Source organism: Pseudorca crassidens, chromosome 10 (assembly GCF_039906515.1).
Source record: "Pseudorca crassidens isolate mPseCra1 chromosome 10, mPseCra1.hap1, whole genome shotgun sequence".
In the NCBI taxonomy this organism is placed as follows: Eukaryota; Metazoa; Chordata; class Mammalia; order Artiodactyla; family Delphinidae; genus Pseudorca; species Pseudorca crassidens.
Window position 1 is genome coordinate 11,450,969 of NC_090305.1, and position 11,622 is coordinate 11,462,590.

The following is an 11,622-nucleotide window of genomic DNA, read 5'->3' on the forward strand; positions in this document are numbered from 1 at the left end:
ACCTCACCACCAACCAATCAGAACAAAGTCACACACCCTGCAGCCCTCACTCCAAATTTTGCCTGTCAAAACTTTTCCCCAAAAACCATTGGAGAGTTTGGGGTTTTTGAGCACAAGCCACCTCTTCTCCTTGCTAGGCCCTGAAATAAACCGTTCTCTGCTCCAAACTCCGACGTTTCTGTTTATTCGGCCTACCCCTGCGTCAAGCACACACAATTGTGTTCGGTAACAAAAGCCCCGCCCTCATATTTCATCTAATCCTGATCCCCTCCCAAACACCTCATCCCCAAACACCATCACACTGGAGGGGGGGGGGGCGGGCGTGGTTAGGGCTTCAACATATGAGTTTTCAGGGGACACAAACCTCCAGCCCATAACAGACGTCAACATATCTTTTGGGGATGCCCTGGGTACCCACCCACCTGAGCAGCTACAGGGATCAGCAGGGACAGTGGTTCGAGGTCTCTGAGCTAAATCCTCCAGTGGGAGGGGAGTCACAACCCCTAACATAGTGTAACAGGGAAGAGCTAAGTCGGACTCCATGCTGGATCTCTTTCTTTGACTTTAACCTTTGCTTTTTGTTGCTTTTGTGATTATAATGATACATGACCTGACTCAGGGAACCCTGCCCCTCTGCCTGAATGTTAAACCAAAGTGCCTTTGTTCAGGGAAACATCCTGACCCTGTCCACCTGTGGATAGCTGCAAGAAGGAAGAAATTAACACATCCCCTCCCCAGGAGATGTTTTGCAAGACTGATGGCCCTTTTTACTTTACTTCCTCCCCACCTCTCCCTCTCTATTCTGCCTTTTTACTTTATTTCTCTCTCTGATTCTATAAAAGAAACTGGCATCCAGACCCTGATAAGATGGTTATTTTGAGACATTAGTCTGTCATCTTCTCAGTCTGCCGGCTTTCCGAATAAAGTCATATTCCTTTCCTCAACACCTCGTCTCTGATTTACCGGCCTGCCGTGCGGTGAGCAGAACGAGCTTTGACTCCATAACAATAGGAGTTGGCCTCCTCAGATCAGTCCTTTAATGATCCAGCCATTCGATACTGAAATCTGCATGGGGTGCACCCCAGCCTTTGGGAGGAGCAGGGCTTAATCCAGGAAGGTCATCTCCCTGCTTCTCTTAGGAAACAGCACCAGCTAAAGCAGAGGGATCTGTCTCAGGGGAATGCCGGCGCAGGCAGTGCTCCTGGAAGCTGGTACAGTCTCCTCGATTGGAAACCACCCTTGGGGGCACAGCCTGGCCAGACTAACTGATTTCCCTCCTCAGAGGCCCCGTCACAGACCAGTGCCCTGTCCGCACTGTCCACACGAGTACTGCCTGTTGAGGGGATGCTCCACAACTATCCACGTCATACTGACAGTCCCTGCCCACGGCCGCCACCCCGGAGATCACGTGACGGGGCTGAAGGCCTTCCCGAAGGATGGGCTCTCTTGGCTGGGTCTGCTTTCCAGCCCTCCCTTCTGCCCTCCCTCCCCCAGACCCCAGGTATTTAAGTAGGCGTGTCTTTGTTTGGAAACACTGTGCTCGCCCCTATTAATAATACATCGAGAGGCGCCCGTCTCCAAGGAACTCCAGATGATTCGCAGGCACTATCTAACGAGCCCTCACCCTAAGCCCTGCTCCAGCAAAACCATCAGGGGAGCAGCGGCTGATTCAGAGCCGCAAAGGGATGGAGACCTCCCTGGAGCGCTCCGCGAGAGCAGAAGGCACAATACTTACTCAGGAGGTGGGGTGACACGACTTCCAGGGAAGAGACTATTGTAAAACTCGCCCCTTGCTCCCCCCAAACTGGGAAACTGGGTCGAAAGAACGTTTTACAAAACCCCAGAAGGGCATTCCTTTACTACCTGTACAGGTAAGCCACCACGCCGAGGACGCTGCCATATGCCCGTCAGGGCCCTCAGGATGAATACCCTTGTCTCACACTCACTCTCTGCTCTCCCATCACTGGGTCCCCACCCACCCCTATTACCACCTACCGAAAGTGGGAGGGGGAACTGGAGGGGAGCAGTCAGTGTGACCCATTGGGGGCGCCCATCTTCCCCTGAATTCTCCCCACCTTCCCACCTCACATACTGCCATGTCTAAAGTACACACAACAGCCAGAGTGCTCGAGACCCATGAGGTTAGGCCCCCCAGCCTCCCCCCAGAGAACCAAACGGGCCTCGCACACATGCTGGCATCCTGCACGTCCAGTTAACTGATTTACCCTCGGCACCTGGCTCAGTGCCTGGTTCCCACCTTGAAAGTATTCAATGAATATTTGGGGATATATAATGGGAACACTAATTCCTTTATCCTCTCAAAAATCCTCAGTGGAAGATGGGGCTGGAATTTTTATCTGCACTTTACATATTACCAAAATGAGGCTGAATTGACTGGGGGATTTGCCTGGGGTCCGACAGCTCCCAGGTAGCAAAACCCTGAATGGAACCCAGATCTTCATGCTTCAGGAAGCAACCTTCGCCATCATACCATGTTCCAGCCCACCTGCCCCTCTTGGAGAGTTCAGAGTCCTCACTTTACCAAAACCTTTACAGAATTAAAACTATATATCATCTGTGAGGAAATAGACTGCTGACACAGTGTGAAATAAAAGCACAAATGAGAGAGAGGAACATTTTCCCCCAGGAGACTATTTGGAAAATCAGAACCATTTCTATCATCCTACATTTGCGGAGAGTAGCGTAGGGTCAGGTTGGTGAACAGAAGTCCAAAGGCAGAGTCAGCAATTGCCTTCCCAAAGCTCATTCCAGAACTGACAAGTGTTGATGTTAAGGTTTTACTTAAGTAGAAGTCAAAGAAAAGTTACAAGAATTCTTACACAGCACACAGCAGTTACAAATGTGCAATGTACTTTCACATGCATTATTTCATTGGACCACATAAAGACTCTGCATGATGAATACTGTCATCCCTATTTTTATAGTTGAGAAAACCGATGCTCAAAGATTCCTTGCCTAGAGACGCAGAGCTGGCAAATTTCAATCACACTCCAGCCCAGGTGCTCGGCCTCTAAGTTGGTGCTCTTTCCAAGTGTATCACAGCCACCCCTTAAATCCTTCTGTTACAATTGCAGAAGTATCGCCTTGAGTATTTGTTGATGACCTATCTGCATCGGTTCCTGCTGTGTCAGACGTCATTGCTGTTCATCGACACAGCTCTCCTCTCTGTCCAGGCCTGCAGGTGGACTGCACTTTCCTGCCCCCTTGAAGACAGACATCTAGTTGGCTTGCTTTCCCCAGTGAAAAGTGGGCAGGAGTGGTGCCTGGCGTTTCCAGGTGGACACATGTATCTGCTGGCGCCGGTCTCTCCAGCTCTCCCCCGCACCACACTCACAGCGAAAGCTCGTGCCGAGACTGAGCCTCCATCAGCCTGGGCCTGGGAATGACCCCCCTGAGCAGGGCCTTCCTGTTGGATCTGCATCAAATTTGAGCAAGAAATGTCTCTATTGTTTCAAATCACTAAGATGGGGGGTTTGTTTACTACTGCAGCATAACACGTTCTGTCCTGACTGACACGCTACCCAGAATTTCCTTTGGAGAATCTGCCCAGCATCCGGGAGTCTTGGGTAGGACTGAATCTACCCCCAGATCTAAGGAATAGACTCCGATTGGCATCTAGCAATCCCTAAAATATTATCCCTTGTGCCACAGTGCTTGGTTTAAGTATGGATGATAACCTAGGCCCATGCCAATCAACTCTTAGTATTTATTTAGAGCAGTTCAGGGACGAACCAACCCGTGTGAAAGTAAAACCTGTTCAACGACTATGGAAGCAGTGCTATCTCTCCCTCGACGACAGCAAGCCCCTGATGCTTTGGATGACCGGCCTGCCAATGAAGGAGCCCTGTGTGAGGACAAAGGTGAACCAAGGGCAAACGCAAAACCTGCAGATTGTAGACAGAAAGAGCAGAAGCCCAGCCAGCACTGGACCTTTCAGAGATGAGCCAGGAAGTCCCCTATTTGTTAAGCCAGTCCAAGGTGAGCTTTTTGACTTGAAATTTAAAAATAACCGTAGCAGACAGTTTCAAACAACTCCCTCCTCAGAATAATAACCCACGGATATAATGATATGTAGATATTAGAGGTGTTTCTACAATCAGCCCTGCATCTTTTGGGGGCTTAAGTTTTGACTTTTGTGAGGTTGTAGATATTCCTTAGAAAGGCAACAGAAGTGAGTTTTAGAGTCAGAAAGGATTTTAAAGAACATCTGGTCTAACGGCTCATTTTATAGATGAAGCGCTGAGGCACAGAAGGTGCAGTCACACTTCCCTGGACATCCTGCGCCACCGGCTCCCACTGACCTCTGACCCCACGGGTGGTAAATGGTGCATCTCAGGTCATTCTGGGGATTAAAAGCAGGTAACGTGCGTACAGCTCCCAGCATCGGGCCTGGCACAGTGTGGATAATCAACAATGGCTGACTGCTTTTTATCAGTGACTCACATTTTAGTATCGAGGGGGGTATAAATAACTGACAGTCCCCTATCAGTTATTAATAGTATAGAGAGACCTCGCCCAGAGCCCGGAAGGAGCCAGGCCCTTGAGCTTGACCCAGTAAGCAGCCACGGCCATCTGCAGAGAGGTGGGTTGACCCTGAGTCCCCGCCTGGAACTTGGGGTCATTCAGGGGCGTGAGTCAAGCACCCCGGGTGTCAGAGTTCCTTCTCACGAGGATCTGGCACTCGAAACTGTGTCCTAAGGTGACAGAAGGTGACCAGGCGTTCCGGAAGAAGCCGTGTTGCTGAAACTTTGAGAAACATGGGGCACTTGCTGCTCAGAATAGGCAGTCCCTTCACAGAGAAGTGCTGAGCACAGACACCCAGGGGCCCAGCCCCCAGGAGACAAGGCAGAGCAGGCCCAGAGTAGGGCCAGCCTTGTCAGTAGCACCTGCGGGACACTCCTGAGCGCTCTTGGAAACACCTGGTAGAGATTCCGCAGGGCCTGGAGGTCCTGGTGAGCCTGCAGGACAAGGGCCCATGATGGGGGAGTAGCTGCAGCAAGTCACAGGGGCCTCACATCTACCAGGGGCTGCAGAAGCTCATGGAGACATGGGCCCCAGCGTGCAAGGCCCAGCCCTGACTTAATAAACAGCAACAGGAGTGGAGCTTCTATCTCCCGGGAGCAGGCAGCTCAGAAGGAGGAGAAAGACTCCGTCCTAGCGAAGCCCAGGCCTCCGAAAGCAACTGTGATCATTTCCTGTCTTATTAAAATCCAGCCCTGCAGAAGGCTTTTGTTCTTGGGTCCTGGTGTTCTCAGGTCTTGGATTAAATGAGCTAACTAACGTAAGCCACCCCTTCCCTGTTCCTGGCACAAAATGAGCATGAAATAAATGGCAAATAAATGGCAAATTCCCTGCTTCTCTTCAAAGTGTGAATCTCATCTGAAGATTAGTGGGACCACATACACTCAAAGGGTCATCCGAAGAGCAGAGGCTCTTAGGTGCATTCAGGGGTTGGAGATGGACCCTCTCCCTGTTAGCTGTGTATCTTTCATTCTCTGTATTTATAAGCTGGCCATACTGTAACCCCTAGGCGACCGTACCCTTCTCACTGCGAGGATTAAATGAGATGGAGAAAAGGGAAAGGGTTTTATCAGACACAGAAGGGCTGAAAGGCCTTCACCTTTCCTATCAGCCCAGTGCGTCTCTGAGGTTGGCGCACAGAAGCTGGCAAAGCTCCTTCCCTGGTCCCGTCCTCTCTCTAACAAACACATTTTTTTAAGGAACAAATTCATGGGACTTACCTGATCGCCACTTTGCTCGCGCAAATCATTTTTCCAATCTAAATTCAGTAGCAGCTGCGGCAACTGTAAAATGACTTCCTCTTCTCAATACTTTGCTTCAGTGACAGGAAGAAAATGAGACAAACTGTAAGGGTGTGCTCCACACTTCACTCCATATTATATAAAACCCCGATACAATAATCCTTCGCAATTGTTTCCACAGTTAGATGGGCCAGAGGGCGGGGGGGGCGGGGAGGAGAGCAGCAAAGCTGGGAAGCCCGTGATCGAGGGGCAGCAGCTCGAGAGGCAGTGCCCAGCAAGGGGCGGAGGAAGACTGGCCTAGGTCATAGGTCGCAGGTCAGGGTGGCCATCGCCTGCACCCCTTCCACAGCCACGTATTCTCACCCGCTGTCCACATCCTCTCTCTTCCCTTTCAGCTCTGCAAATCCACACTTAGGAAGGTTCTAACAGAAGTCTGGGGTCTCAGCATGGAGTCACCATCCTCCACCTGGGTGAGGGCCTTCGTGCCTGCAGAACAACACAAAGACACACGTCAGATTATTATGTACATCCCTGAGGAGGAGCTAGGACTCTGTTTTCTCGCCGAACGGTTGTTCCTTGACTGTTTTTCCTTTGTTTCTACATTCCCTCACATCCCTAATTAGTAAGGGCTTGAATCGGCTCTTTGGACCTCTGGGAAGTCCTGAGAGACTAAGTACTGTTTCTACAAACTAGAGTGTGCGTTGGGGGGAGGGACACGCGTGGAGGGGCTTTTGTACCCGGGAAGGCCCCCTTTTTCTGTGATACTCCTCCATGTTGAAGGGAACAGGGGGTGGGACAAGAAAGGGAATGAAGTTTTGGGTAGAGAGATTAATCACAAACTCAGCAGAGGAACTTGGTTTTAGGGGGACTCCCGTTTCACCGCCAGCTTCAGGAGAGAAGGGCTGTTGGGTGCACGGGAACTCCCTGACATTCTTTTGACAACTTCCTATAAATTGATCTTTATTTCAAAATAAAAAGGTTAAAGTAAAAGGCACCAGGTTTTTCTCTCTGTTGTTAGAGCATCGTATCCTCCTTCTCCTGTAAGCCTTCTAACGCTTGTTCATTCTTCAGAATCAGCTCAAAGCACACACTCGATAAATGTTTGTTAACTGAGTGAACGAATGGTCCCTGTTATTTCTGTGATAAAGAAAGAGGCCGTGGAATCAATAAACCAACAAAATTTAGCAGTTAACAGCATGCACTTGAAGTCAGGCTACCTGATAGAAATTCCAGTTCTATGGGCTCCTCTAGCTGGGTGACTTTCTGAGTTTAGTTTCCCCAGCCCCAGTAGGAATAGTACTGACACCATAGGCTTGTTGGAAGGATGAAATGAATGCACTGTGATACAGTAGGAAATAGACATTTCATCTTCTCCCAGGCTCCTGACACAGAGCTTCTAAAGCCTTTGGAATTTCCTGAGTGATAGGAGCTTTTCTGGTTATTCCTAATAAACCCCTTTCAACCATACCTGAGTTTATGCTAATGAGGTGGCATTTGGTGGGCCCCTAGATAGCCCCGGGGATGGGGGCTGATGGCCAGAGGATTGGAATTCTCAGTCCTACCCCCAACCTCCGGGGAAGTAAGGAAGGCTAGAGGTTAACTTCAATCACCAACGGACAGTGATTTGGCCAATCAAGCCTGCATAACAAAAACCCCTAAATGATGGGTTCTGAGAGTCTCCAGGTTGGTGATCACATGAAAGTGCTGGGAGGATGCCGTGTCCCCATCCCCTGCCTTACGCATCTCTTCCATTGGCTGCTCCTGAGTTGTGGGTTTTATACTAAACTGGTAACAGTACTTAACTTTTCCTGAGTTCTGTGAGCCATTCTAGCGAAGTATGGAACCTGAGAAGGGGCGGGGGGGGGGGGGGCGGTAGGAACTGTGATTTATAGCCGGTTGTTCAGAAGTATAGGTCGTAACCTGGGCCTTGCAGGTGGAGGGAGTGAGGCAGGCAGTCTTGGGGGGTTGAACCCTTAACCTGCGGTGTCTTCACTAACCCCAGGTGGTTACTGTTAGGACTGAATCGAACTGTAGGATACCCAGCTGGTATCTAGAGAGTTGGAGGGTTGGTTGGTGTGAGAAAAAAAATCCCATACCTTTGGTGTCAGAAGTGTTGGGAGTGGAAACAGATGAACTTAAAGTGCTTAAAATAGTGCTTACACATGTAGTAAGGTCTCAACTCGGTTACTATAATTTTTTTTCTTTTGGCTGATCTGGGCAGCTCGCAGGACCTCAGTTCCCCAACCAGGGATTGACCCCGGGCCCCCTGCAGTGGAAGCGCGCAGTCTTAACCAGTGGGCCGCCGGGGAAGTCCTTTGGTTACTATTATTAACTGTGTGTTGCCTTTTCTGACCTGTCTCCATCCTTATTCCCATCCCTACCCCCCTCATGAAAACTCCAAACATCCTGTGCTACCCCCGAACCCAGCATCATCTTATCCCGTGTCCCATTTACCTACTACTGTGCAACAAACTGCCCCAAGACCAGTGGCTGAAAGTAATGACACCATTTTTTTTTGCTCATGAATCTGCGTTTGGACAGGCTCGGTGAGGACGGCTTTTCTCTGCTTTTGCCGGCATCAGCTGGGGTGGCTTGGAGGCTGGGGACTGGGATCTTAAGCCATATTCACTCACATGCCCTGTGCTAGACACAGGCAACAACTGGGACCGTCACTGGGGCTCTCGATCAGAACACAGGCCTGTGGCCTCTACAGGCGCCTTGGGCTTCCTTATGGGGGCTGAATTCCAGGGACAAGTGTTCCAACAGGAAAAGAGCCAGGTGGGAACCATATCACCTTGAATGACCTAACCTTGGAAGCCACACAGTGTTACTTCCTCCAGTCTATTCATTGAGGCCATCACAAAGGTCCTCCAAGCTCAAGATCAGAGGAAATAGACTCCCCTTTTGAGGAGGCAGTGGCAGGATCTGAAAAAGCATGTAGGACCAGAAATAATACTGTATTAGCCATGTCTTTTATTTTCTGTATTCTGATGCTTTGATATCTGGGGCCTTGCTGACCTTGGAGAGACTGCCCTCCCAGGGTTAACCAATTCCTAGAGATAATCAACAACTTACCCGCAAGTGCACTTTTCAAACACACACCAGCCAATCCAGAGCCCATACCCAACCATCCCCCTTATCAGCTCTCACACTCTGGGCCACTGTGTACCTGCCCTAATCACCCCAGGGCCTGGTACCAGACCATGAGGGCAGCCCCTATGCCCCAGCGTCTGATGAAATCATTCAAACTAGCCACTCATAAGCCTGTCTTTCCTGCCTCACGGTTCCTTCCCACAGAAACCACTAGAAAGGCTCGGACCCACATTTTCTCTCTCCCTCTGCCATCTTGATGACACTGGTGCTTTCCCATGTGGCCCCTCGTGGCAGGGCTCGCACCCTCCTCTTGGAATCTGTGAGTATAACAAACTCTCTTTTCAGTGGTAACTATCCCCTGATCTCTTAGCTATGCCTCAGATTTTCTATTAATATACCATATTTTAGAATACTGTGGCCATTTGGGGGAAATACAATCTTCCACACTCTGTATTATAGTTGATTATGTACTTGCCTTTCTCCTCACCTTGACTTTGTTCACACAGAAAACAGACCTTTCTTTTATCTCCTTATCCCCTGCGCCCAGTACATAGGAAGTACCCGTTAAATGTTTGTTGACTGACTAGCTGACTGAATTTTTGATAGCCACATACCACCTTTGTCCTCCTTATTTAGTGTCCAAAGAGAAAGGATTCTGCAAATTCCTTGACACACCCTCTGCCACAGTGGTTGCTTGCTCAGGCTGTTCTCTGTCTGCTCCGCCATACTGAAGCACACGCACCCCAAAATCACAGCTCCTGTCACCTCTGCTTCGTGAGGTTTCCCGGGATAGAACAAGCCTCCTCTGAGTCCCAGGGGTTGGACATGTGAAGGCAGGGTGGGAACCCCTGAGGTGAGTCTCATCACCAGAAGCCTGCACTGGCAGTCAGAACACGGGGAGAAGCTGGTCTCTGAATCACCTGCAATTGTGCATGCACACAGCTGGAGTACCCCTCATCCCGGCAGCTCAGTCACGCTTTGTGAAACTAACTTAGGGAAATTTCTCCAGTGCTAAAATCTCCAGGTAGTCCCCACAGCAAGGGAGTCATGCCCCCCAACTGTCCCCATCCCAGAAAAGTGGACAAAACCGCAAGACTCTGCATAGACCCCCAGGACAGCACCTGGATTCGCTCTGGCAGAGGGGGCAACAAGCAGGAGAAAGGCGAGGGGATGCTCCTCCATCCTTTGGGTTTTTGGTCCATTCTCCCACTCCTCCTGTGAGGGCAAAGGCTTCGCAAAAGCGCCAATACATTCCTCCTCAGGCCCAAACGGTGCATGTGGGGAAGAGAGCACCTTAGAGTGGTTTATAGCAAGGCGGGGAGGTCAGGAAAGACGCCCCGCACCTCCTCCGCCTGAGTGTCAAATGCTGGAATCCATTTGACAATCAACAAAATCTCTGGGCTTCCCTGGTGGCGCAGTGGTTGCGAGTCCGCCTGCCGATGCAGGGGACACGGGTTCATGCCCCGGTCCAGAAAGATCCCACATGCCGCAGAGCGGCTGGGCCCGTGAACCATGGCCGCTGAGCCTGCGCGTCTGGAGCCTGTGCTCCGCAACGGGAGAGGCCACAACAGTGAGAGGGCCGCCGCAAAAAAAAAAAAAAAAAAAAAAAAAAAATCTCGTTTTATTCCCTAACAGAGATGAGATTTAAAATGCAAATACTCCTGAGAGAAACAACAAATTGGCTTAAGGTCAGTCAGTGCTTAATCCGACAAATAGCCCTGCTTTGCGAGCAGATTGATTGAGGGGCCGGAGGGGAAGCAGAGAGGAAACCCAGGGGCAGGTAAGGAGGGCAGAAGAGTGACTCTCTGCTTCCTTCCCGAGGAGGCTTCCTTCCTTCTGCCAAGACCTTGTCTAACCATCTTATTCAGAGCTTTCAGTAGCTGTCAGAAAAGCCATTCCAGCTCACACCCACTACAGCCCTCAGATCCCATTCTCCAGGTCAGCCAACTCACCTGAGGCGTCTGAGTCCTTCCCTTGCTCAAAGTTCTCTGCAGAAAAATGTTTTTCTCATGCATAGAGGGTACGACTTTTCTCAGCCAAATTTCAATTTTTTTTTTTTTAAAGAAGAGGTTGGGGGTAGGAGTTTATTAATTAATTTATTTATTTTTGCTGTGTTGCGTCTTCATTTCTGTGCGAGGGCTTTCTCTAGTTGTGGCAAGCGGGGGCCACTCTTCATCGCAGTGCGTGGGCCTCTCACTATCGCGGCCTCTCTTGTTGCGGAGCACAGGCTCCAGACGTGCAGGCTCAGTAGTTGTGGCTCACGGGCCTAGTTGCTCCGTGGCATGTGGGATCCTCCCAGACCAGGGCTCAAACCCGTGTCGCCTGCATTAGCAGGCAGATTCTCAACCACTGCGCCACCAGGGAAGCCCCCAAATTTCAATTTTTAAATGTGATATCATTCACAATACCCCAAAAGTGAAAACCACCCAAGTGTCCATTAACCGATGAACGGATAAACAAAATGTGGTATAAACATACAATGGAATATGATTCAGCCTTGAAAAGGAATGAAGTTCTGATCCCTGTCACGTTATGGATGAACTTCTAGGAAATTATAGTAAGTAAAATAAGCCAGACACAAAAGAACCAAAATTATATGATTTTACTTATATGAGGTGCCTGAAGCAGGCTAATGTATAGAAACATTCCACTCTGGAGAGTACAATGTGGTTGCCAGGGTTTGGGGGGAGGGAGGAATGGGGAGTCATCGTTTAATGGGTACAGACTCTCTGGGATGATGTAAAAG

At 49.9% G+C, this 11,622-nt stretch overlaps 1 long non-coding RNA gene across 1 annotated transcript; it reads right to left on the bottom strand.

Moving 5' to 3' along the window:
• Nucleotides 1–2,904: 2,904 nt before the first annotated feature.
• Nucleotides 2,905–6,311, bottom strand: LOC137232966 (uncharacterized). The gene is made up of 3 exons (XR_010947254.1): nt 6,147–6,311; nt 5,763–5,857; nt 2,905–3,436 (listed from the first exon to the last, which is right to left on the bottom strand). It is a non-coding gene; the product is annotated as an uncharacterized lncRNA (long non-coding RNA).
• Between the last annotated feature and the right edge of the window lie 5,311 nt (nt 6,312–11,622).